The sequence below is a fragment of the Pogoniulus pusillus genome, chromosome 15, assembly GCF_015220805.1.
Source record: "Pogoniulus pusillus isolate bPogPus1 chromosome 15, bPogPus1.pri, whole genome shotgun sequence".
Taxonomy (NCBI): domain Eukaryota; kingdom Metazoa; phylum Chordata; class Aves; order Piciformes; family Lybiidae; genus Pogoniulus; species Pogoniulus pusillus.
Genome location: NC_087278.1, coordinates 11,493,869 through 11,521,816, shown reverse-complemented (window position 1 = coordinate 11,521,816; position 27,948 = coordinate 11,493,869). Strand labels below are relative to the sequence as shown.

The 27,948-nt window shown below is 42.5% G+C and overlaps 1 protein-coding gene across 8 annotated transcripts in view; it reads right to left on the bottom strand.

Annotated features, from left to right (window-relative positions):
• Nucleotides 1-27,948, bottom strand: part of SYN3 (synapsin III) — a 276,823-nt gene that overhangs the window by 201,537 nt on the left and 47,338 nt on the right. For 2 of the 8 annotated variants that reach the window (XM_064155371.1, XM_064155368.1), the window contains exons 1-4: nt 17,236-17,375; nt 16,749-16,929; nt 13,350-13,517; nt 11,759-11,896 (exon numbers count right to left, since the gene is read on the bottom strand). The exons of 2 other annotated variants lie outside the window; for them this stretch is intronic. The gene's annotated coding sequence lies outside the window, so the exon portion shown is untranslated. Of the gene's footprint in view, nt 1-7,755; nt 9,852-11,758; nt 11,897-13,349; nt 13,518-16,748; nt 16,930-17,235; nt 17,376-27,948 lie in introns of those variants that run through there. 4 more of the 8 variants (XM_064155370.1, XM_064155369.1, XM_064155372.1 and 1 more) reach the window with 4 other exon arrangements.

Below are 27,948 nucleotides of genomic sequence, written 5' to 3'. Positions count from 1 at the left end.
AGAGCTGCACTCAGCATAGAAAGTCAGTCAGTCTGCTTCCTCTTGTGTATTACTTCACAATGGCAGGCAAGGGAAAGAATAAGTGGGATTAAAAAAAAAAAGAATCTAAAATGACACAACAGCATTGTAAGATCATCAAGCTTTCAAGTGGATTGCCAAGGAAGATGACTAAAGCCATGAACAACAGTGATTTTTTTTAACTGAAAAATAAATCTGAATATTATGATAATACTTTATGGCTTTAATGCCCCCAAGAACCAATTAAGATGTGCTGTTTCTTGGAAACAATACATTATTTCCTCGTTTTATTCTCACTGTGGAAATCTTTTTTGGCACCTAATGGCCACAGCACTGGTTCATTGGTAATATCCCCTTGTCGTTGAGTGTTGGGACACTTTTTGTGGCTCATCCCTGTTCAATATCAATATTTGCTTATCACTAAAGCCAGACCCAGCACAACTACAGCAGACAGAATGGTGGGGAAAAAAAATATCCTGTGCTAATCCTTGAATACTGTAGAGTCATCTTCATCTGAAAGTCAATTGAGCTGGCATACTGTCTCAGCTTCTCATTTCCCTAGAGTGTTGTGGTCATCCTCACCCCGAGCAAGAGCGACACTAATGCTTCCATTAATGCTAATTCACACATGTCAAAGTGACTCCTCATGATTATACTAAAGAAAAGCAGGAGACAGCAGTACAAGCTGGAGAATTTGTAGAGATAAATGCTCTGCATATTAAAGGGATGAAATTGCAAGAAAGGCCCACAAGCCTACGTCCTTCTCCTTCCTAGTCTTGGATGTGCTACAGTTCATGTTGTCTGTTTGTGAGATGTGCTCTGAGTTTCTTGCAGGAACTGTACAAGTCCTGATTTCATTGTGCTAAGAGTGAAAGTGGCACCAGATATGCCATTAATAGAGCAGGGATTTCCTTCCACTGAGGGATGCAGTGCTTTGAAGAGTGCTGATCTGAATAAAATCAAGAAGCTGGATGTATTTAATATGTAGGGCCTGCCAATATGCATTAGAGCTCATCCAGATAAAAGATGCCTAAGGGACTGACAACTTGCAGGTTCTCAGAGGGCACTGCAGCAGCCTGCCCAGTGCTAATGGGGCTCCTTTCTTGAATACGATCACACAGTCTTCCTCATCCCCATGCCATTTGCTTTCTACTGTATTTCAATTCAGCCACGGTGTAATATAGCCCTTTTGAGAAAGCATGTTTGGTCCCTGCAACTTTGCACAAGGCTGCATGCTCATGGAGCTTGGTGTCCCTCTGTTAAGGCAATCAGACAAATTCTGCAGTGTTTTCCATAGGCTTGAGCTAAAGGGAAGAGGTGATCTTGCTGCACATTGCAGATTGGCAGTCAGTGCACAGGAAACCAGAAAACATTATTCTCCGTTTCAAGATTGCAAAAGATAACCAATCTTACAGTTTCTGTAGACAGAAAGATTCCTTTCTCTGTGTGTGTGTTTTATTTTTGTAATGGACTTTTTACTTTGAGAAAGTCACTTAATTGCTTTGTGCCTTAGTGTGCCTGATGGTATAATGGTTAAAAAAAAAAACAGAAGAAGCATGAAAAGGCTAAACTGGGTCAAGTTTGAGATAGACTGAGATACAGATTGCAGAGGTGTTCTGCAAGATATAAAGTAAGTATGGTAGCTGTTTAAAATTAAATCTACTTGAAAACTGTATTACTTTTTAACATGGGAGGATATGCAGAGTTCTCAGCTAAAAGAGAACTGCTAAGGTCACCAGAGTCCAATTCAGAGCTGATCACTGCAAAAATTGTTGTGGATGCTCAGAAGATGTTAATTGTGTAAGACAGTAGCACCCTGGTGATCTTTTATAAATAAGCCAGGTTAAACATAAGGACTTCTGTCCCTTGTCCTGTCTACTCCAATGTAAACATGTATCCAAACATGACCCAGTGAGTGATGGAGTCATGAAAATCTAGTATCATCACTCAACTCCACCAAAGCAGTGGATCACCTTCACATGTTGGTGGCAGAACCTGCATATCCACACCTATTTTCCTAAGAGCTGCAGGAAGAGCCCTCTTTAAATCACTTCCTATGGACTTCCACATGTAAAGCCAGGGCAAGAGAAGATCATATTGTGAGTACTAATAGTCATGTACACTGTGTGATGACAAATTGATATAAGTCTTTCACTGTTATCAACTTAATCGCTTGCTCTCTTCTTGCTTCATTTCCCCATCATTAGTATCTCGTTCCTGAAAGAGGATAATTGCTTCGGATCTCTTCAATTACTACTAAAGCACTGCAGAGTGCTTGTAAAAAATGAAAGAGATTTGAAAACTAAGATGATTGAGCTTAGCCTCCCACATAGTGAAGCTTGTGGAATTTCTCCCAACAACTCCTGCTATTTCTGATTGAAAAAACTCCAAGGCTGGTTTGTCAATACTGACTGGTGTGGTCCAAACCAACCCCGCACCTGAGCTAACATCATTGCAGCAAAAGGAAAGTGGCAGCTCCTCTGAGAGCCAGAGTGAAGAAAACAGTGTTCAGCTCAGCTGTGATGACTCCCTAGCTTTAGGAGGGACTGCTCGACTGTATAATAGCCCAATGCAAAGACACTTGCTTAAACACCTCAGAAGAGCTCAGATGTTCACAATATGAAGTAACAGCTGTCTCTCCTGGGCAGCCAGATCTTGAGCAGCAGCTGCTGCCAGTGCATCTTTGGCACCAATCCCTACCTGAGCTGATTTTTCAGTTTGTGCTACACTGAAAGTTGAATGAGAGACATTGACAAGTGATGCAGGAGATGAAACTGGTTTGTGAGCCTTGCCCCTGGTCTCCCTGGGCCTCATAGTAGAGCCTGACCTCAGAAGAAGTTGCCAGCCATGGCCCCCCAAGCAGCAACGAGGCTGCAGACTCCGATCAAACGGATGGTCTTTGCTGGTGATCACAGCACCTGCCTGTTCTTTAATACTAATGAAGAAGCAACAGCAGGAACCTTCTGGCTAGAGAAACTGTGGTAGAAAACCTAGATAGTAGGTGAGTATTCGCAGTTAGTAAGTATGACAACTGCTCAGTGTTATCAAAGAAACCTGAGTTTTGCCAAGAGGAAGCACAGAAGTTACTGTTGGTTAAAATGGATACCATAGCTGTATTTTGGTTTTAAGAAGTTCTCTACAGAGGCTCACAAAAATGTATAGCAGATGCTTATACTACCTCTCTTGTCCAGCTGCTAGCCCTGCCCATGAAACACGCATGAGCTATGCCCTCGTTAATTTTTTTTCTTACTTCCTATAGCCCCTGATGCTCTACCTCTAAACAGAAAAAAATATGCACTTAGGAAGTCAGACAATTAAAGTTTCTATTCATTTTTGCTCTGGGAAAATATCTTGGTCTTACAGCATCATGTAAAGGTAACCAGCTACTGGTTCTATTAATCCAAGGTGTAGAAAGCTCTGAAGAAAGCTGCAGTTACGCATGCCTCACTAGGAATTAAACCCTGTTGGTGTCCTCTCTGATTTCAAACCAGGGGATAGATACCTCAGAACTACTTCTAAGTCCTCATCAGATCAGAACCATCTAACAATCAGACAGAGATAAAGGCAGACTGGCAGAGCTGAAGATGTAGGCTCTTTTGAATGCTTTTCAGCCTTATGGGAGGAATTATAGTTCAGAGAGACATACAGAGCCACGTTAAGAATGGTGGGGTTGAAATTTTTTATGTTTGCAAGAGTAATTTGAAAATCAGACTGCTCATTTCAAAGAATTTTTGCCCCTTCAAAGTACTTTTTGCACCAAAAGAGCATAACAAATAATGCAAAGTACCTTACAACACATAAATATTGTATCAAAAATCCCATTGGTCTATAGGCTTCCTTTTCCAAAAGGTGGCATTTCCAGAGCCTGTCTAATAACCAATGAGATGTGATGTTTTGCTGGAGAGATGCTGCACTGAATTGTTGCTGGCTGACTACTTTTTAACACTAGGGCTGAAGAAGCATTGTGAAGTTTGGATATCACAAGTTAACAGTAGGTTATCGTTATTATTTATTCCAGGCAATCAAAGCTGGCCACAACTTTTTTCTGTCCAGAAGAAGAAATGAGGAGAAAGTTCTTCTCTGAGAGAGTCATTGGCTACTGGAATGGGCTGCCTGGCGAGGTGGTGGAGTCGCCGTCCCTGGGGCAGTTCAAGGCAAGGTTGGGCGTGGCACTTGGTGCCATGGTCTAGCCTTGAGCTCTGTGGTAAAGGGTTGGACTTGATGATCTGTGAGGTCTCTTCCAACCTTGGTGATACTGTGATACTGTGAATGCAGAAGCTCCTATCTTATATCTTACCCTGACTGCTGCATTACTTTCACCGGAACATTTACCAGGCTCCAATATTGTGTGCAAGTTAGCAGAACAGCAATACAGAAAACCTCCTGATGCTACTTATTTAACAGGCAAGCTTCTCAGAAAACAGAGTCAGTGCCTTCCAGCTTAAGTAAAATTCTCCTCAATTCCAACGGGATTCTCACTGAAATAAAATAAGTTTGAGGTTTGGATCTGACCCCTCTCTCTTTCTGACTGCAGTGAAAAGCAGATGATCTTGCATGACTGGCAGGATATGTTTGTGGGAAGTGCCAGCCAGCGGCTTCAGAAAATCTGCAACTGCCCTGGGTAACCAAAGGCACCGTCCTGCTCTCTGCAGGTCACTCCTAGGGAGCAGACAATAGCTATGCAGTCTAAGTGTGGGGCTCAGCAAAAGACGTAGCACTTCAAGACAGAGGCATGACAGGTGAAGCCAGAGGACTGTGAGTGAGTAGGAGACACCGAAGACTCTTCCTGGGGAACTCCTTCCTGCACACTAATAGGGACTGTCAGCTCCAGCTCTAGCCAGGCGCCATCCTCTCTTACGCCTCTTGTTTCTTAGGAGCTGGCACACTGAAAGGTCTGAAGAAACTCTCATACATGAATCTGCCCCTGTGGGGAACAGCAGGGGAAGCCCTGACTGAAAGGCTGTGGTGAATTATTAAGGTTGCCCAGAGTAAACCAAGGTAACCTTCGTGTTAATTCCTGTCAGCCTCTTTGAGTTTTATTATAAAAGAGTACCCCACCCCCTACCTCGCCTCCTCCTCTCTCTTCTCTTAAAAGAAACTTCACAAGGCTGCTGAAGTAAGAAAGCCTGCCCACAAGATTAACTAAATACACACAGGCCTGGTTTAGATGGATGCATAAAGCTAAATGCAGCAGCCTTCAGCTGCTAGAGGAAGTGCAGCACCTCACTCAAACCCTCTTACCAAAGCTTTAGCAACCAGAAGAGACCACCAGCATCGAGTCTTGTCTTTAAGCAGCAAACCTGAAAACTTTGGGACTTAAAAAAAAAAGAATAAATATTTCCTAACTAGTCACATTGTTAGGTTTTGTCAATCCCACTTCAGAGAACAGCTGAGCGTGTTTCCCTGCCCACATATTGTGTCCACAGTCCCTGGCAGCTGCCGCTGATGGGTACAGCGTGTCAGAGATGTGTGTGGTGAGTCAGGGGAGAGGAACATCCAGTCCATCCCCTCTGGGACCATTTGATCATTCCCCCAAATGTCCTTATTTATTTATTTATTTCTCCACTGCACTACAACAGTGGCTATAAACAACTGTGCTGTGCAGTTAAGTTGAAACAAGAAACTCCTGATATTCTTGATCTCTTTCTCCAAGAAGGGTCTGTATTTTCTAGCACCTTCCCCTGGAATTTATCAGCTTGTTCTGATAAGTCAAGTGAAAGTGTTCCTGCAGCCAAAAAAGTCTCAGAGATGTTCCTGGGCTGCCAGGTTCTACAGGGCTGTTCAGCCTTACTCTAAGCCCAGCAAGTTACAGCTTAAAGCAGGGAAGGAAGATGACAACATAGCAGATATGTTCATTCTACTACACAAAAGAAGACAACCATACAGGGTCAACACACCCTATGTTAAAAATAATACATTTTATCTAAAAAAGGAGTGTTACTGTGTTTTAAGGAACAAAATGTAAAGGTCTAAATCATCTCAGAGCTGAATGTCCTGCTGCTATTGGTTTTGCTTTTCCAGTTAGCCCTATAGAACTATTCTTATGTTTGCTTATGAAGCTATTTTAGTGCTGGTGAAATTCCTTCTAAATTAAAACTATTTTTCCTTAGCTACATAAGAGGTATGGCATAAGCAGTTCTGGCTTTATTTCTTTATATCAGACCTGGAAGTCCTGCATCCCAATTGAGTGGGACTTTCTCTATTCACTTGAATGGGAAAGATGCATCAGTTAACCTCTTCTTCTTCTCTAGGTATTGTGAATGGTTAACTATCACTTTTACAGAAAAGTGCTTTGTTAGTATCCTTTCTTAAACAGCTTTGTGGTTTTAAAGGACTAGAACCAGCAAGTGAAAAAGTATTTCCTTCTGTGTTTGCACCATTGCCAACTACATGTAAAATTAAGTTGTTAATTACAATGCAGTGCTTGAGGTAACACACTTTCTACACTCAGAGGGAGCTGAACAGCTATTTCAAACCCTGAAGATGTGTCTGAAGACATTAGTTGCATACTTTAAAAGCAGTTGGTATGTGTGTGGTTGGTCATGTGTATGAGGAGAACTAAGGAAGCCAGCACTTTTCCATGCTTTCTAGTTGAAGTCTACAGGAAAGAAGTGCTGGCTCTGGTTTGTGCTGAGAGCAGGAAAAAATCCAGCCAAACCCCACTATGTCTGGCAACAATGAAATGTCTTTCTTCCAAAAAAAAGGGCACACTTTGTTCCTATATCCCACTTGCTAGAGCTCTTCACCTGTCTCTTCAGTCCTTTCATTTTCCTCCCTTTAATGTGAACTCTGCCTTCTTTTTCCAACCCATAGAAAGCCAGTGCTGGTGATGTTTTCCAGGCTGGTGTATTGCACAGCACAGCAGCTGCCTCTCTTGTTCGTATCTGAGTCTGACAGCTCACAGCAAAACGTAGTGTGCCTTTAAAAACGTCTGCAGTTACTCTCTCAGAAGTGGTTCAAAGGCAACATTCCTAGTTTCAGAAAGGCTGGAAACAGGGTCTTTCCTGCTTCATCCAACCAACTTTGTTTTCCCCCAGTGACAGCTCACCAGCAGCCCTCCTGGGAAGCAGGTGGTCCTTTTGCCCTTTGTGTCACTCTGGTGGCAATGCAGAATTCAGCAACGGAGTGCTGTCACTGGGACAAAGGATTATTTCTACCCCAAAGGACACATCACAGACTCTGTCTCATACTTTTACAAGGATATCTCATTATTTTTTTCTCCCCTTTATAGGCAGGGCCTAAATTACAAGCATGTGCCCTGGGCCACCTTTCCCGTGGTCAATGCAGTCTGCTAAGGACAGCAAAATCATACTTTACCCCTGGCTTCAGTGTTTGATCTGCCCAGACACAGCAGGATGGTTTCTCATTAAATAGACAATAGATGAGCATCTGGAACCTGACAGTCATTAATACAGACACCATTAGGTCTGCATAATCACTTAATTATCCTCAATAACCATATTATAGATACAAGTGAGACTACACTACTGAACTGGTAACAGATCTGCTGCAATTGCTCATCCGATCTCTGTTGTTTGCCAGCATTCAAGAAACATTCTTTGACATTTTCTAGTCTCTACATGAGGTAGGAAAATACCATGAAGGATGTGAAGAAGTGAAAACTTGCTGAGAAAGGAGAGGTAGCATGGCTTCCTCGGTGCTTAAAAAGAAAGGAAACCATTTTATCCTACAAGTATCAGCATATCTAGACTCTGGAAAGCTTTCATTTGGTCTTACCAACTCTGTTTGAAAACTTATGATCCAGGACTTTTGTACACCTCTAGGGACTCAAGCCAGCTGAAAACACAGAGGCCTGAGGGGAGAAGAGAAACACTGGAGTGAGCAAAGAGAAGGGATACATGAGGCAGAGCAGTGACATTGTTTGAAAGAAACTGCCCTGGGTGTTTTGTTTGACATTTCAAATTAGCAGAGTCACCTATCAATAGATTATCAGATCAAGTTGCTTCACCATTATCAGCTATTAATTGTCTCCAGGGCAGGGCAGTAATTTGTTATGCCCACTTGGGAATTCTGGGCTTGTATGCTTAGCTATTAAAGTAGTGGGGAAAGGATTTCTAGCCTAAAACTAAAACAAACCAACAAAAAAATCCTGAAGTGTTTACTGCAAACCTTTGACATCAGCAGAATTTCCAGAGTGACTAAAAAGTGATCCCACACCCCTACAAACTGTGCAGCATCCTCTCAAGGGGATATCCACAATACAATACACCAGGTACTGCGCAGTAAGAACCTTTGGGTTTTTATCTTTTCCCTTCCTTTCCTCTTTCTTTTTTCCTTTTCCCTCCTTCCTTCTTTTTTCTCCTTCTTTTCCCTTTCTTTTCCCCATCCTTTCTTTCCTTCTTTTCCCTATTTCGTCTTCTTTTCCCTTTCTTCCTTTCCCTTTTTCTTCCTTCTTTTCTTTCCTTCTTTCCCCTTCCTTTCTTTCTTCCCTTCCTTATTTTCTTTCCTCCTTTCCCCTTCCTTCCTTTCTTTTGTCCTTTTACCTTTCTTCCTTTCTTTCCTTCTTTTCTGTCTTTCCTTCTTTCTCCTTTCTTTTTCTTTCCTTCTTTTCCCTTTCTTTTTCCTTCCTTCCTTCCTTCCTTTCCTTCTTTCCCCTTTCTTTTTTCTTTCTTCCTTTCCTTCTTTTCCTTCTTTCCCCCTTCTTTTTCCTTTCTTCCTTTCCTTCTTTTCCCTTTCTTTTTCCTTCCTTCCTTTCCTTCTTTTCCCTTTCTTTTTCCTTCCTTCCTTTCCTTCTTTTCCCTTTCTTTTTCCTTCCTTCTTTTATTTCCTTCTTTTTCTCCCTTCCTTCCTTCGTTCCTTCCTTTCTTTCCTTCCTTCCTGTCTTTCCTTTTCTTCCTTTCTTCCTCCCTTCATTTCCTTTAAAGGAGGATACCTGTTTCACATGGTTTGTCGTTGTTGGTTGGGTTTTATTTGTTTGCTTGTTTTTCTTTGCTGGAATGTGCTATGTAAATGGCATACATACAAGGAATCTTGGGAATGTGGAATGAGATTTATAAGGTGGGAAAAGCTTGATTTAAATACTAAGTTTAAAGCAACAATCCTTACTATAGAGGAGCTGTCAAAGCTGAGGCCACTGTGTTTCAGTGTGCTAGAGTAGAATTTGTAACTCTACAAATCCAGTTAAGAGCCCTTCCCTTGTTCACACAGCACCCCCCCACCTCCCAGAAAAAGAAGTAAAATAAGGGGAATGGAGAGAGCCAGATAAAAATGGTTGGAACATGATTGAGAACAGTGTGCTGTGGAGGACACAGAGGCTAGTTTGTTACAATTAGCCTGAACAATAATGAGCACAAGTTTTGCATCCCATCACGCCTCTCGTTATTAGTGTACATAACCTCCTAACCTCCATCCAGGAAAATGATATCATTGTATGAATTAATCATCTGGGCAATTAATGGCAAAAGCAACCTCAGGTTTCCAGCACGGTCTCTGGCACCAGTGAATTAGCAATGACGTAAGCTTCTCTGGGAATAGGCTGGCGTTTTGCCCAGTTCTGAGCCTCATTTCTGAGCCCTGAGCCTCTGAGGGCAGAAGCAAACAATATAGTCACCCAACCAGTAATAAATGCTACAAGTGAAGGCCGAGCTACCACCACGGCAGCAGAGACATGCTTCATCTCTTGTGTGCTTCTCCAAAGGAAGATGTGTATCCTGAAACAGGTAACTGCTAATGGCCTCATCTGATTCACAGAGGGATGGGCTTTTCCAGGTGCACCGAGTATCTGCTCTCCTTTTAGTAGAGAGGTTTCTGCTCTGCACGTGGAAGCTATGCAGCCTTTTGCAGTGTGTGAATAAGAGAGCTACTTAATTATTCCTCTGTTGCTGAGGTAGAGGTAATGGGAGAGAAGTTTTTATACCGAAGAGGTTATTTTCAGATGATCAGGATTGTTTTAATTAATTTCTAAGCTCATTTTGTTTCTTTGAGTGCTTTGAAAGTTGGACACAAACTCAACCATCACTACACTGTTTTCTACTCAAGAGCAACTGAAGGACAGGAAAGGCTTGAGAGGTCAAGAGACAAAACCCCAATAATATATGCCCTGTGTTAGACTTGTTTTTCAGTGAGCTACTCCAGGTCAGATGAGGAGAGTGTGGCTCTATCCTATGGCCCACTAAGCCCAGCAGCACATCTCAGAAACTTTAGGAGAGCTCATGAGCAGAAGGCAGGTGTGAGCATGGAAATGCTTCCTGATGTGACTACCAATCATGTGTGTGTTTCCCCATCTTGAGGTCCCACGAGAAAACAGCAGGGAAGAAAGGAGCTTGGGTAGGAGACTGTTGACCCCTGATATAAGAAATTCAGTGTTAGCAAAGAAGGAGAACTTATTTAGGCAAACAGGTTTGGTTAATCCAAAGACAAGCCATTTTGTTGCTTCTCCCTGTGGGGGCTTTCTGCACCACTGTTCTTTTCAGAGGAAGCCTCTGGCTACTGCTCTTTGAACAAGCAGAAAAGAGATTCCTCCCTCCACAGTCGTCATGACTTAGTTTCCAACTGAGATGAGATGAGATATCCACAGGTGAGCAACATCATTGGCTCAACAAGGATGTTTCCTCTGGATCTTGGCTTAAAAAGAATGAGGTGGTGAAAACACATGAGAGAGAACTAAATCTGTTAATGCCTTACAGCAAGCTGGGATTGTCACTCTGGTGAGTGACCAAGCTAAGGTTACCCAGCTCAGGAAAGCCTTGTCTTAAAGGCATGTGAAGATGTAAACTGCAGAAGCACCATTGTAGCATCTCACTGCAAATGATGTTCCCTGTCTGCATGGCTTAATGCCACTTGTCACATTTGTAATTCAGATCCCCCCACCTGCCCTGTCTCTTTAGTAGTAATTTGGTATCAGAGCAAAGGCAATGAAACAAAAGGAAGAGCAGAGGCTAATTTGCTTGATGTGCTCCTGCTCCTATGGATAACATTAATTTATGGGCTTTAACCTGATTGTCGGAGATGCTCACCCTTCCTACTTATCATTATAAAGGAGACAGCAAATCTGTGGAAGCAGCTCAGTAGGTAATCGCTCTAGCAGCAGGCAGACAGGACAGTTTGATCATCAGTTTTTCTAAGCAGTGAGAAAACCTGTCCTGATTCCCCCATGCTTGCTTGCTTTTCAGGTGTAGCTGGCTCAGCAGATAGGATTAATCCACTTTCCTACTCGCTTGCACTCTCCATGTTAGAGGATCCGATTACACACATTGCTTGCAATTTAATTCCACCTGCCACGGCTAATGCTACAGTCTGACCTCCTCTTTCCCATGTTCACATCTCACTGCAGATCTGATACACACACAGACAGATGCACACACACTTACTCCTTTTTGTTTGCAAGCAGCTCACTGAGAGCCTCAGCATTTCCATTTTCAATCAAACCAGAAAGCATTACTGCTTTCTTCCACACTGCCCATGAGGTAATTTCTCCCTTTTGACTCCTCTCAATAAATTTACAATGCTCCATACCTTGCTGCTCTATCCACACAAAACACAGGCGTCTCCATGCAGACATGCACAATGAACATGCAACGATACAAACCTCTGCCGCGTACATAAAGACAAAGGCACACGCTACATGCACTGAGCAAGTGCCACCACACGCAGTCCTGTTCCCTCCAAACCCTGCAGGAACACATTGCCTGCAGAGTGCTTCCCTATTAGCAAAAGCATCCTTGCAGTTTAGGGTCGGCATAAGATTCCAGCAAATCCTGATTGCCGCTCACTCTCTTACCTTTCCTTAGTCTGCTAATCCGGGGGCCCTGGACCGATTTGCCTTCCCTCCTACAGAAACTGCCAGTCCCTCCTGCTTCACATTCACAGCACACTAGCAGGATTCACCGTCATCCCGTTCTGCTGGATCCTTATCGCCCTATTGGCCAAAGCCAGACAGTAAATTCAATTAGGCTCCTCCTTATAACTATATTATCACAGGAACAGGATGAATAATTTACTGAAACAACAAGGGTGTGCAGGCTCCGGTGTCACAGGCTTCACCCCCATGGCAGGCTTTCATCAAACAGAGGCGGGTAAAGGAACCAGAATCTGTCGCTCTCCTAAAAAGACCTTATATTACCCACTTGTATTTTCCATTCCATCCCTCTTGTTCTCCTCCCACGAGAGCCACGGCATTCCCTTTTTATTGTATTTCCCTGGTCATCACTATCTCAGTGGATGAAAAGATCCCTGTCCAGGCAAAGTGATGCTGCGGCACATCAAACCCTTTGCCTCCTTCCTGAATGCAAGTTGGGAGAAAAGAATAAAGCAGCTCTGCAGAAGCGAGTGACAGGACAAACAGATCATAAGGAAATGGAAGAGTCTGCCTTGTAACATGGTATCTTCTGTTCAGCAACTGCGCTGTCATCTCCACAGTTCAAACTCTCAAAGGATGCAAGTACACGGTTCCAGAAAGAGAAAGGCTCTGCCTGGGAACTGTGATTTCACATGCCTGCTGTGGGAGTTTGAATCCCCACATCAAAATAACACATCAGAGTGGCAGTTTTCTCCTAAACCAAACGACTAAGCTGTTCTGATTTGCTTTTTACCTTTTCATAGTTTGGGTTTTCTTGTTGATGATTTGTTTCTTTTTTATCTCCTGAGCAGAAATTTGCAGTGACAACTAACTAACTACGAAGTAGTTTTCCCAAAATGAACACTGCTCTTTTTCCCCAGGTAATGCTTTGTCTGAAGAATTACAGAGCACTGTATCTTCCCTTACTAGGGTTGCCACTGTCTAAATCAAGCCTCAGACTATCCCACTGGCCTGAAGAGGTTTTTTTTTGCTATGGGACCAGTGCTGGAAGTGAAGGAGCTCAGTGGAACAAACCCTCCCATCCCCAGATCAGGCCAAGCAGCCAGCAGGGCTTTTAATCGCAGCAATACCAGAAGTTATTGTTAATCCAAGTTCACACTGCACAGCATTTACAAACAGCCACATCATTCCACTGTAACCCAAAAATAAACAGGCAGGATGAAGAAGCCATTCTTCTTCTCTTAGAGGAGCCTGTGTGTCTTATGGCCCAAGAAAACCCTTTGCACTCTGCTTCCCCTGTGCTAATATTTACTCAGCAGAGTCTATATACCTACTATCATAATAATGTGAGGTTCAAATTTGCACTAGAGCCCAAACTCCTTCAGGCAACTCCTACACCAGCTCTCAATTTGGCTCATCTCCCAGGACTGGCTGTCTAGCCCTTAGCTCTGCCTCTAGAAGCAGTAGGGACAAGAGGTTGAAGCCAAATCCAAGCACCAGCATCACTGCAGAGGCAGACCACCAGTCAGAGACCAGCACTTTTCCTGAACATAGTGTATTTTGTTAGTCCTACCTTCAGATCAAAGGACTGGCAAGAGGCTGGGACAGTGCATGGCTGCTGTCTCCGTCTATATTCCTAGGATGTCAGAGTCCCAGTGCAGGATGGAGTCATTCTGCCTTCCCCAGAACAAAGCACAGGAATGGTGGATGCTTTTGCCTTTCTCACCAAGTCCATGGCAATCTAAGGGGAGAAAAAGTCAATCTCGATCAAGTTTTCATCTTTGTTACAGACTTTTCTGCCACTAAGAGAAAAAAACCTGCCCTCCTGCTCCTGGTGATGTTTCACTTTCGAAGAATGGCAGCTGCTGATTTCCTCCTTGTCCTCTTTTCCTTGCAGCCATCCAAACTTTTAAGAGCTTTTGTGTGAAAAGAAACCTTGAATTATGCACTTGGTGATAGCTTCAGAGCAATTAAATTAAGCCATGTGGCATTTTGCCCGATATCACTACCAACACTCAGAATGTTTTAGCATCATTTATTGAAGAGTTTTACATGATGCTTCTTAAATCACAAAAAGAGAGCAAATTAGGCTGTTACCATGACAACTATAGAATCTGATCAAAATTCAGGAGATGCTGAGGAGGGGTGAGAGCTTTTCAATGGAGACCTCAGCATCATGAATATGGTCCTTCATTACCAAATCCCTTTCAAGCTTATTCCTAACATCAAAGCCTCCCTAACAAAGAGTTTAATAACCAGGAGCAAAGCTTTGGCTATAAAGGGCACAAACTAACTGTCCACACACTAATGGAAATTTACTTCTGGTGAAAGGTGCTCAGCTTAGAGATCCAAAGAGCAATCACAGAAGTGGCAGGAGTACATGAACGCATGCAAGGCAGTGTGGGAGAAGCGACAGGAGGCTTCAGTGTAGACAAGCACTGAATAGGAAGGCAGATTGTGACTCCACAATCCAGTTAAGATGAATGACAACTTTCACAGAATAGATGGGGAGGGAGAAAATGGAAGTAACCTGAGCAGTTTTTGCCAACCCCAATAAATGAGTTAAACACGTAAAAGAACAAAATGGTAAGACAAAACGCAAGATAAACGGTGTCAGAATCAGCTGACAAGATGAGCAAATGAAAGACAGGCTACAGGCAAAGTTCTTTTGCAGGAATTACATCCTTTTAGGATTGTTCAATACTTTCTATAAAAGCTGATTTGTTGTGCAATTGTTTTTTTTTCCAGATGAACATATTTTTCTGTTGCAAGCCTACTAAGAAAATCACTATTTTAGTAGAAACTTTGCAGTGAAGCATTTTGTTTCTCAGCTGCAATAGCTGAAGGATTTCTGGATGAAAACAAAGAACATTTATTTGGGAAAAAATCAGAAAGCTTTACAGTTTCCATGGAAGATTCCTCCTTCCTCATAATTATTTTTGAACAGACAACTTATTGCTGTAGTAAGCTTTGGTTTTGTCTTTTGAAATGATGCTTCTCTGGGCATTAGCCAGGAAAGGAACAATAAGTGGGAGCATATTCAAAGAGAAAATTAAACACACAGGCAAACGGAGTAAACTGTGAAAGTTTCTCCCTTTCCCCCTTCAGCCCTAGATGAAAGGAAGTGTGTTTAGTGAAAAGAAAAAAAAAATCAAACCAAACCAAAACACAAACCAAATAAACAACAAGATGCAACTGAGGAATTTAGGGAGAGAAATGATTGTATTGAGTGTTGAACTCCAAGTAGGATACTTGCCAGGACAAAAGCATGCATACTACACAGATCCAAAAGTTCTAGAAAGCAAGGGAAAAAGCCACTAATAAACAAGTATGCATCATCAAGGTATAAACACCCCCATATCTAATGCCCTGTTCACCCTCTGAGTTCCAAGACTGATTGTCAGTCTGTCTTACTTGGGATATTGTGGCAATTTTATAGCACCTCAGGTTGGAAGCATCAATTTCGTGATGGAGTCTTCCTTGTGCCACTTTTATACAATGATAATAAGATCCAACCTCTGATTTGGATTGAACATAAAACAAGTCCTTCACTGTTTATCTACTCACAAACCAGGCTGGCAATATCTTTCCATGCCCCTCCCTGGCCTTCTTTGCTGTTTCACCAAAACATTTATTAATGACATCATAGCAGCAGTAGTAGATTCAGCTGCACATAAGCCACATAGGTTTGATTTTGGCTCACAATGCATGGCAAAGATGAGAAGTTAACATGAGCATTTCTTCATGCTGAATGTACTGTAACATTCTCTTTGACAGCTGTCAGTCTGGCACATATGCTTTGGGCACGGCATCATGGCAGCAGAGGCATTCAAGCGGCAGGTTCCACAGAAATAAATTTGAGGAAAAGAGAAAGAGAGAGAGAGAAGTAGTAAAGGGCAGTGCACAACAGAACAGGAACAGGCTCCCTAGAAATGTCTGTGATTCTATTTTTTTTTTTTTTTTGAAGGGAGATGCTTTTTGGACAAGCTGCATTTTACCTAGTCAGACTGAGACATTGCCCTGGGGCTTGGACACTACTGCATATGTGTATGATGATCTCTGTAAGAAGCATACAATCAGTCCACTGAAAACAGTGTCCCAAACATTCTCCTAATTAAAAGATTTTTGCTTTCATAGGGGTTTGGACTAGATGACCTTTAAAGGTCCCTTCCAACCCAGTTCATTCTATGATTCTTTGGCAGTAGTGATTTGTTATTTTAATAAAGCTGTCAAGACCTTCTAGGCACGTCTTAATCTAGGAAAAAATCCCAACCAAGCAGCGAATAAAAACAACCAAAAAAAACCCCGTGAAAACAAATCCACAAGAAAATCAAGAACAACTTTTCTACTGGCATTCTTTACTCCAGTAACATTCCTCTATAATTAGTTTAGTGGTTGCAGTGACTTCCTGCCATCTCAAACATCACAGCAATATGAGGTCTTAAGAAGCCGTATGTTATCCTACTGTGCTATTATAACACAAGAAAAGGCAAATATCATATTTTTCCATGAGGATCTTTGAGTAAGAACCTATTTAATAGCAACCAAATGAACTTTAAAATTACAAGCACACCACTTCTTTGCCAGATAAACTGATGTGTTCTGCAAAATATTTTTCCTAGGCTGTGGAAGTTTCCAAGGTGAAAATAATATTCTTGTGTACTGACGGGACAGCTTTCTCTCTCCTAAAGGTTAGAGAAAAGAGACATGCCCTAGTTCCACATCAGCAGAGGCAATACTACAAAGGTTCTGGCACTTGTTTAGGGTGCAGGAAACAGAGGGCTCAAACCTGAAAAAAATGGAGACTCATTTCTGAGTCCTCTCCAGGCAGAAAGTAAAGGCACCAAGAGTTCCTTAGCCATTGAGAAGAAACACTATCATTATACTTCCTGTATAAGTTATTCTACTCTAGAGAGATCCATGTAACATTGAGCTAAAGACAGAATGGATAGCTGTTGACCAAGACACTCACCAGAAACTGAGATTCATGTTAGTAGCTTGCAACTCATAGAGGTCAGCTTTGACTTCTTTCTCTCCCATTCCTGTTGCCTCTAAGATTATTTTCATCCAAACTGCAAATCCTGCACCAGACATGTTTAACTGGAGAAGGAAACTTCTGCCCTTTTGTTTGTTTCTTTCTTAGCTTTCTTGAACTAGAAAAAAAAAAAAAATCTTCCAGAGTGTTTTGCTCTTTTGACAACAGAGGAGAACATCTAGTACAAAATCTGTGCTTAAACATCATGTTCAGAGAGGACAGTTGAGTGTCTTTGGCTTCCATTGAGTCTAGGGGCACTGTTCAATAACCCTGTGTAGTTGAGACACCACAGGTAAGCTCTGTGCACTGACCCAGTCTGGTTTCTTACCTCACTTATCCCCATTCAAGAACAGTTCTGGTAATACCAAAAGATTCATGTTAGGACGGAACTCATGTAAAACCAAAGCAGGATCAGCATTCTTACCTTTGGCAGGCGACTACCTAAACCGGGCCAGAGCAGATGACCTATTTCAATGGAGCAGCTCAAGACAACCAAGAGCTGATTTGGCCAGTTTGCAAGCGATAAGCTGCTGCTTCATGTGCCTTCATGTGTTCGCATCCTCCTCCTCTTCCCTCCTCCTCCATTCCCCGGTTGCCAGGCAACTACAAAAAGGATTGGAGAGTGTGCTGGAGGAAATCACCCCGTAGGGCACTGTGTGTGGGTTTGGGTTTTCCTTCCTAGAAAATACTTAAGGGCTGAGTGGTCATACCTTCAGAGGCAAAGTCTCACTGTGAATCACTGCTTTGCATAAGCACTGGTTGTAGGATAGGTGATGTATATCCACAACAACCAAAATACATGCTCTGACAGATTCCAGACTTGCTTCTGAGCTTTTGTTTTAAGCTCATCTGTTCCACATCAATTTTGCAGAGCAACAACTTCAGGTGCTCAAGCATAGAAATCACCAGCCTGTACAGCAGATTTCACAATAGCAGATATCCCACGTAGCTGTTGGAATGTCTCTGAGGATCACTGCTGTGGCTGGCCACGGCCATATGTTTACAGCACTGACTTAACAGCAAGTCCCATGGGGCAAATGCAAAAGAAACACAACATTTTTTATCAGAAACCTGTTTGCTAATGAAAGCTTAGGCACTTTTGGATGAGGAGTATGGGAGATCAGTTACAAAAAATTTAAATGGAAAGCCCTGTATTGGACTCCACAAAGTCCTGTTGCCAGAACTCCCTTGGTGTGGGAGAAGCCATCTCATTCTCTCAGGACTATCACAGAATTAACCAGGTTGGAAAAGACCTCTAGGATCATCCAGTCCAACCTATCACCTAAGCCTTCTAATTAGTTAAACCATGGCACTAAGTGCCCACCGAGTCACCTTTTAAACACCCCCGGGGGTGGTGACTCCACCACTTCCCCAGACAGCCCATTCCAATCTTTCTTCCCTCTGGCTTTATAATAGAAGGAGAAGCCTGAAGTATATGAAAAAAACAACCCCTGGGAGCTGATGTTTGGAGCTGCAAAAGAATACCTACACTCTGAAATGACATAATTTGTATTTCAACATATAATGCAGTTAAAAAAATGGCAGCAGCAACTAAACACGGGTACAAAGGCAGGTAAAAAAACACCTGAAAGTTCGATACAGATCTGTGACTTTACTTTCTAAACAAGTTTAAATTTGCAAGGTCTAAATTTGTAGGACTAAATCTAACAAAGAAAGAGAAGGAAAGAAACTTTTTTATTTCAGCAACTTTTATATTGCTTGTTTCCTGTAATCCTGCTGAATTCTCAGTGCTTTTCAGCATTTCAAGCATATTTTTCAGATCTGTTACTGCACCACAAAATCTGGTTTTAATCCCTACCTCCATATATCACACCAGAAAGGCCATCTTTTCTAAGCAGAGTTTTCCATTTTTATTATCCACTGTTCTGACTGAAAGGATAAAGGCTGTACCCTGAGGCCATTCAACCTAATAGCAGACTCTGAAGTCATAGCTTAGGACTGTATCCTCTTAAACACATATCCCAAATATCTTGGAAATTTCCAGACTTTCCCTTCCCTCTCTGCCTTTCTGAGTAGCCACTTGCTATTTCTTTATAGACAATGATCTAGATGACCCAGTCATAACCAGATCTATGAGTTGTTTTCAACTAAAAGGAGAAGCACTTACTCCCATTGCCCTTGGTCAAGGATGATTTTTACTACCAATGTGAAAATTTTACTACTACAAATTTCCTACTCTGAGTCCTACCGATCTTGTTTGAGCCCTTCTTGAACAACTGCATCAAGCCTCCAAGTTCAGAGCTTAGAGCAGCCATAAGAAACAGACTTCTCCTTTGGTTCTCTAGCAGTGCAATACAGGTAGCTGATTTTTGACCCTGAATTTTTTTTCCCTGACACATCCAACTAAGGTCAGTTTGGCTTCCTGCCTTTACCACAGAGGTTTGAAGTTCAAAGCAGTACTCTGTTACAAAATATCAACAGTACCTTTTGAGTGATTATGAAAAGGAAACTAGGATTTTGGAATAAATTTTTGTTGAGTTCTCCCTTTCCTCCTTTTAAACACCACTTAAAATTAGCTTCTAAGAGTAGAAAACAAAACAGATGTTCTGATTAAATGCTCATTTCGGTTTTCTAACAGCAAAGGACTTCTGCTTTTATGGGGAGGGTATGGATGGGATTATGAATTCTGGCAACTAATCATCATTGTTTTTAAAAATGGTCTATTCCTTTTACTGGCTCTAGAGGGAAACATCCTTAGGATAAAGAAATAAGGTATGAAAAGATTTCCCTCAAAGAAATGGATGAGCAGGATGGATGGACACATTTTTCTGCATGATGCAAAGATATCAACTACTCACATTTGTGCCACAACACGAGCCATGGCAGCCCAGTTGGCCTCTGGAGAGAGGCGTATTTGACATTATCACAAAAGCCAAGACATTTCAACGGTCAGGATGAGATGAGAGGAAGAAGGACAGGGCATAATAAAGGTGTAGAGGGAGGGAGGGTAGCAGTGAACCAGCAGGATGGAAGGCAGGTGATGGAGAAGTACTCTGGTGCAGCCATACAGGCTCCTTTCATTGGAGGTGATTGGAGCCTTGCACTATGTGGCAGAAAAGTGAGGGAATAAATTATTTTGCAAGTGCACACACCGCAGGGGAGTATTTCAAATAGCAGTCTGTAGTGGGCAAGAAACCACTAAATTTAAGTACAGCTCACTTCCCAGGTGTATGGGAATCAAATAAAAGGCTTCTCATAAGGCTGTAAAATGAAGCTAAATAAAACATTAAGAGAAATGTCATGTTTTAATTTAGAATTACATCCTGACTGAGAAAAGAGCCAAAATACGAATATATTCCCTGACACTGATAGCTAAATGCCTTTCTCAAGGCATATTAAAGGAGAAGGGGATAGCAGCAACAGGCTGGAATGAATTAGAGAGAAAGCTCAGGCAGAACTGCAAGGATCAAATGACATAGCAGGGCACCATAGGTATTGGCCACTGTTCCCACATGCTACCTTTGGTATCTCCTCTGGTGTATCATAAATAACATAGCTAAGGGTAATTTTGGAAATAGCCTGCACTTCTTTGAGGATAGTTTTCTGGGAATGAATAAGTCAGTCACCCCTAACATTTTGTGGGGTATGTCTGTGGGGCACTTAGCACCATGTGAGGGGGTCTACAGCAGTTCATGCCTGTATCCTACCCTGGCTGTGTTACTGTGTAAGGGAGAGGGTCAGCTCCCTCGTGTAGGAAAGCATACTAGTGCAGTTCAGATCTTCCTGGGCTTGGAGCTACTGATGCATAAAGAGAGCAAGTAAAAAAAACTCTGAGTTTGAAATTTCAGATTTTCAGTCTCTCTCTCTCTCTAGGCTGAGATTTTTTTCATCTGTGGATTTTAGCTCTGTGTCTGTGCTACACAGGTAGCCAGGATTAACACGTGATTTTTCCCGAGTGTCTTTTGCTAGCTTTGCAAATAAGATTTTGGGCTGGCAGCAATCTTTAGCTGCCCATTCTAGCCCATAACCTGTGATATTATATCCCAGTTTATGCAATGTCTCCGTCATTGTGAAATCCTGCTGACTACAGCAATTGTCATGGAGGGGTATTCTGTCACCTATGCCAATTGTGGCGGAGGGAAGAAACTAATTGGTGTGAGAGAATATTCTATAAATATATATATATTTATTAACTTAAATATTCTGAACTCTCACCACCCCCTACCACTGTATTTTAATATTAATATTTGTTCTACATGGTTATGAAAGACATTCTAGGTATAATATCAAACGTTAACTTGTTAATAACTAGCAGACATTCAAACTATAAACAGAGAGAGAAATTTCCCCGTGGCAAATACTGCTTGGGGTCAATATGCTGCTTGCCCAATAGGTGGGCTGAAGCTCTTTCAGCAGTAGCAGGAGGCGATAGAAATTACAGAAGCATTAAAGCATTTACTCACAAGCTCTTACTAATTATCAATCACCCTCCGGGGCTATGTCACAGCCTATTACAAGTGTCCAGTTCTTCAGGGAACTCTGCCTGTGGTCGTCGAGGCTGGAATCTTCCTGGCTTCTGGGGAAAGGACAGTCTCTGACCTTATTCTCCTGGTGAAGGATGCAATCTCCACCCTTGTCTCCTGGCTTCTTCTGGATGCTCTGTTCATGGATTCTTAGGCAGGACCTCAGGTGCAGGAGGAGTATGATGTAACACTGGCCATATAGGCCGATTGCATGCAGACAATGCAGAGTCTGCTCCTGGTAACTCGGTGGTAGTGAAGCTTACCAGGCAGTGATAAAGCAGTGGGCAGGCAATAGGGTGCACGGGAGACTGAGCTCCATAGATACAGGCAGGCTTAAGCATAATAATGAGCACGAGTGAGCACATTGTTCACCTGTGTATCTCTATTTATCAAATGTGGGCTGAGATTAATGGCCCATTGGCCACCAAAATGACTAATCAGCTTGGCAGTTAGGCAACCATACCATAATAGGCAAAATCCACAAGCCTGGACCTTCCAAATATGGGGATAACATGGGCCTAGCACCCAGTAAACATGATCTGGGTGCGTGGGGGCTTACACAATCACATTACACAACCTAAAGCCTGGGCAGGCCAGACTTTATGGCACCAGGCCTATTGTGCCCCTTTGTGCTCGTTATGTGTTTACCATTGATTATGGGCAGAAAAACATGTCCAGGCAGGGCAAGGCATATATAAGCCTATTTTTGGGCTTATAGGTCCTCCACGACAAAAATGCATGTTATATGGACACACCATACAGCACAAGTGGTGGGCAATGACACCCCATCATCTTCACTGGTTTTCTCCAGCACTATCTTGCAAATATATTTAACACATAGTAACTATATCTCCTGAAAAAGTGAACACTTTCAGCTCAGACTGCCTGCACAGGTCTCTACCATGATGGCTTCCCTATTTCCTCATTCTTTCTACTTTTGATGGTGCCTGAATGACCTCCTGCTTAAATGACATAGTGATAAAAAGATGGATGAATTTCCCATTTTCAAGGGTTTCAAATTTATATGTCTTTGGTGTATTTCTCTGCAGCTCCTCATGTTTTTGGGCTGAGTATATCTGGACACGTTAAAAGATTTCTATGCCTTCCATCCCCAGGACTCTTTCCCAGATACCCTTAAATATTTCAGCCAAATGCTGTTTTCCCCACAAGCTTATTTTCTCTTCTCTGGTTCAGTAGGTTCCAAGAGACCCCACAGAGAAGGGAAGCTAACACTAAGAGCCCCAAATGCTGTGGCAATAGCACCTGTTCTCTCATTGTAAGCATTGCTGGGCAGTTTCTACCCATTCCATTACCCAATATTTGACTTAGAGCAGAAGTTCAAAGCCACCTTGCAATACACCCCCAGTACATCTGCACACTAAGCACTACATTTTATTTATATTTTCTGAAAAAGAGCTGCAACAATTTATTTTTGCTGGGACTTCTTCACCATACATATTTATGGGGTCTGTTTACTCAAATAAAGCAATGTGTGAAACTCAACAGACAGAACCTCACGGAGAAGTCTTCTGCCTGGTTTAATTAAAGAAAGAAGGAGAACACTCAAGATTCTTCACTGTAGTGAAAGCTAAAAGGATCAACAGGAACCACTGTGGGTAGATGAAGCTTCTACATTTTAATGACTTGTGACATGTCTAAGTCCTCCAGGCTTTCAAGCCATTAAGGGACAAGGAAATTCACTGTGGTCACTAGACAGACAGATACTGTCGCAGATTATGTACTGCCAGTTGTTAAGAAGGAGAAAAAAAATTAATCAAAACACCTTCTGCTTCAAGGAAGAGGAGAAAAATAACACACTTTGTATTTTACAGAAGCAGCTTATTCCCAGGATGCAGAGGATGATGACAGAGAAGACCTTACTCTCTGTTAAAGCTCTCTGGTTCTAATACCACAAATAAAAAAATAAAGAAAAAAGCCAAATCTTGGGAATGTCAGTGTTAAGGAGGGGTTTGAATCTGGGTTGGGAGTGAATTGTAATGAGGCTGATGTAAAACATTTATTAATTATGCAAAGAAAACTTCCCCAAGCTTACCTACAATTAACACAGACAGATTCTACGATGCGGTTGGTAAAACTGTTTAGCAGAATGTGTATATATACAGTCAAATAATTTAGCAAAAGTCTTTAGAAACATTTCTAAGGGGAGAGACTGGCAGCACAAACTGCCGCTGAAAGGTTAAGCATAAACCTTTACAAACTTGAGTAAAGAGAGTTCGGGTACTCACTGGTCAGAAGTCTCAATATCTGCGCTCCAAAAGCATAAGCAGGAAAACATATATAGTGAAAGGCAGGTGGTGGACTTCAGGTGGTAATGATGCAATGGAGCTGTCCTGCTTGTTCAGTCCAAATTCAGCATGCCATCTGAGGAGGCCCACGGACACGAGAGAGGTTTTCCGTGGCTCTCAGGAAGTCATCAGGTGGTCAGCAGCCACCTGGTCCAGGTTTGCAGGCTGGAGCAGTGCGATTGAGTGCTGTGTACTTGGGCTGGCACGGCAGGCTGGCAAGTCTCAATGTGGAAACTCATTGCTAGGTCGTTACTTACCTTCAGGCTCGCTCAGGCAGGGTCAGGCTGCAGTCATAGGCAAGTCCCCACTTAAAGCGCAATGCAAAGTGTGGTGGCGCACAGGGACAGGTAAGGCAAATGGGTAGTGAACAAAACAAAAGCAGCAGCAGCAAACAAGCAGTTTGCTAGGGGGTTAAGCATTTTGGCGAGTGTCTTTGACCGATAGCAACAGGTAAAACCAGCCCTAGAACCAACCCTGAATTATTTCTCCAAACCAGGAAGATGCACAGGCCTAGGATCCTGACTTGTGTTCATCACAAAACAAAGCAACAAAGCAAGCTGAAAAACTAGGCCAAATATGGAGTCTGTGATAGACTGAGAGGTGCCAAAGCATTTGTCTTCTTTCCTGCTTCTTCCATTTGGGTAGAAGCGGGATGGGGTGGCCAAAATGGGCATTTGGGCAGGTGCTTAGGTCATGTGATGGATATGTGTTCTAGGTATCCACCACAGTCAGTCATGAAAAGAATTCTACCGGCACAAAAGAGAGGGATAGGTATGCAAGTAGAACACCACCTACATTCCCTTCCACTTTATTTGGGTGGGGGAATTGATTTGCTTACACTATTTAGAGCTTCTTTTCAAGGAGTTGTGTGAAACCTCACAGATACATAACCTCTTTGAACAACAAAGACTTTCCTGCATTAATGAAGGAAGAAAGTGAACCAAGAATTAGTTTATTACAACACATTACTTACTGCATTAAATAAAAGTTCAAATAATCAGCAGGAGCCACAAGGGTGAGGTAAAGGTGAGAGGAGATAAAATATGCACATTCTGCTTTGGTTATTGCAGAAGAAAGGAATTACAGTGAGACTTCTGAAAGCCTTCCCTTTTGCCAAACTACTTCAACCTTACATAGAGGTAGCAAAATAAAAGTAGAGCCAAATAAATCATGGGTTACAAGAAAGAGTAGATATATAGAATGGAGACACATATGTCATATACTGAAAAGCCGTCTGGAGACTGGGAAAAAAATTGCCACTAGGAGGGACTGAAAAAATACACACACACAAATTAGGAAAATTTTCCCCCTAAAACAGGGCTTTCAAATTGTATGTCAGAAAAATCAGTGTGCACACAGGCAGGGGTGTTACATGACTGAGGGAAGTGATGGAAATGTCATTAGTATAATAGAATCGTAGAAACAACCAGGTTGGAAGAGACCTCCAAGATTATCCAGTCCAACCTAGCACCCAGCCCTGTCCAATCAACTAGACCATGGCACCAAGTGCCTCATCCAGTCTTTTCTTGAACACCACCAGGTATGGTGACTCCACCACCTCCCTGAGCAGCCCATTCCAATGGCCAATCACTCTCTCTGGCAAGAACTTGCTCCTAACATCCAGCCTATACCTCCTCTGGCACAGCTTGAGACTGTGTCCCCTTGTTCTTTTGCTGGTTGTCTGGGAGAAGAGACCAACCTCCACCTGGCTACAATCTCCCTTCAGGTAGTTGTAGACAGCAATGAGATCAGCCCTGAGTCTCCTCTTGTCCAGGCTAAACACCCCCAGCTTCCTCAGCCTCTCTTCACAGGGCTGTGTTCCAGCTTTGTTGGCCTTCTCTGGACGCATTCCAGCACCTCAACATCTCTCTTGAATTGAGGAGCCCAGACCTGGACACAGTACTCAAGGTGTGGCCTGACCAGTGTTGAGTACAGGGGCAGAATAACCTCCCTTGTCCTACTGGCCACACTGTTCCTGATGCAGGCCAGGATGCCATTGGCTCTCTTGGCCACCTGGACACACTGCTGGCTCATGTTCAGCTACTATCTACCAGGACCCCCAGCTCTTTTTCTTCCTGGCTGCTCTCCAGCAGTACAAGAAGATATGTGAATACAACCATTTGTATGCTCATGCATGCACAAACAGAGTTGGAGTTCCTCTTTTCCAGTGTGTATTGGAATACCTCCCAGAGACAAAGCATCAGAGAATTTGGCCCTGCACGTACAAGTGTCTCAGCATTTGCCACTCTCATCTCAAATCAAATTTAGGGTCTCAAAGAAGCAGTAACAACAGTCTTTCCCAAAACCTTGCCTTTTGAGTCTTGCATTTACTACCACAGCTCTGAGACCAGGACGCAGTATTTTATTGTATGTCCTATGCATATGACATATATGCATATGATATGTACTGTACAAGCAAAGTCACTCAAGGCCATCTTCCACATTACTAGAAAAGAGCCATAATACTGCTGAGTTAGCTTAAAGAATTTGCAGAGACACAGGTTAGGTTAGTCGCCTATAAGGCGACTTACAAATGCTTTCACTAGAAGCATACCACATTTGTGGTCTGGCATTTCTGTGGTTCCAGGTTCCCTCACAAGAAATATGGCTTTACAGTCAGTAAGAAGCACGTGTGATAAAGATCCTTCATCTATCTGTGAACCCACAGCACATAAACTAGAGCTACAGATGGAAGCTCTGATTTCCTGCAATGCTACTAACATCTTCCTTTACACGAACAGTCAATGTTAAATAGAAAGAAGGTCATGTTGTGCAGGACATCTTTGGCATTTGTTTCTGGATATCCCACAAGGTCACATGGAGTGCTCTGAGCAATAAAGGGTGGCATGAAACTGTTAACTGCAAAAGGATATGGATCAGCTGAATACAAGACTGAGATACTCTGCAAATACAAATAAGGTACTTTGAGAGGAGGTTTGCTCTGAAGGCAACCATGTCTTCAATCCTGCTGCACATCTGATGCAGAACACCTCAAAAAACAAAAACAAAAACAAAAACAAAACCCCACACACAAATCAGAAACTGCAGTGGCAGCCTAGAGAACTCCATTGTACTTAACAGCACTCAATCAGCTCGCAAGAACTGGCTTCTTGGAACCAGAATTCTGCTCTCTCTTCTTGCAGCTCTCCTATTCCAAGCACTGCTGGCTGTTTTCTGAACAGCCTCGTTCACTGCATGCTGCACTTCCCTAAGGCTGGAAATCCATCTCCCTGCTCCCAGCCTGTCGCTAGTTTTGATGGGATATTTTTCTCCCTGAATTAGCCTGCTCTCTGTATCTCTCTTCCTGAGCTGGGCCTGTTTCCTCCTCCTAATTGCTCATGCAGGAGAGCAGATGGCAGGGGGAGTGGATTTCTCACTAGGACTTTGCTAGCTTGTACAGACATTAGGTTTTGTTACACAAAGGTGAAATAACACCAGCTACAGAAGAAAAGGAGAAAACCAAGGCCTGTTTTTTAGCATTCACTATTCTCTGCTCTGTTCAAGCACAGTATTTTTTGGCCAACACCATTCCTTTCTCAGTGTGTATTCCTAACAGTTCCACCACGCTGTGATGTTTCCTTCTCTTGGTTTACATTTTTAATTAGGCTGAGGAAAAAATCCTCAACCTATAATTTATAGGACTGAATGCATCTATTTCATGTTCAATAGAGTCACAAACATTTAGGAGCACTATTTTCAAGTCTGCAGTGGAAGCATCATAATTCCACTGCAAATCTTTTTTGTTCAAGAATACTGAACATAGTTCCACAGGGAACATGACAGTGTAAGATAGTGAGTAGTGCAGGTCAGTTGTGATAAATGGGACATGAGCAGGACCCTTGAACGGAAAATATTTTTGTGTTCTCCTTTCTTGCAAACTACATTTAGAACACTCACAAATAACCCTGTCTGATTCAGTGATGAGGCCATTGCTGGGACTGCTACCAGTAGACACCCTGTGCATGCCATGCTGTTTTGTAGTTGCTCTGGACTGGGCTGGGATAGAGTTAATTTTCTTCCTGGTAGCCAATATAGTGTTGTGGTTAGCATTTATCATGAGAATTAATTTGATAACACACTGATGTTTTTAGCTGTTGCTAAGTAGCAATTGTCCTAAGTTATAGACATTTCCATTTTCCATGTCTTGCAAACAAGACATGGAAAGAATAAGACTACATTTGCCTAGTTCTTGCAGTCTGACCAGATATAGCTGACAAACCATCACGAGGGTCATTATCAACAAAGTTACTGTTGTAGCCTCCTTAACCAAGAACAGCAGTGCTATACAGGATGTCTTTCAATCAAAGTTTTGCCTGGTAGGTTGTGTAGCAGTAACAAAGTGCAGTT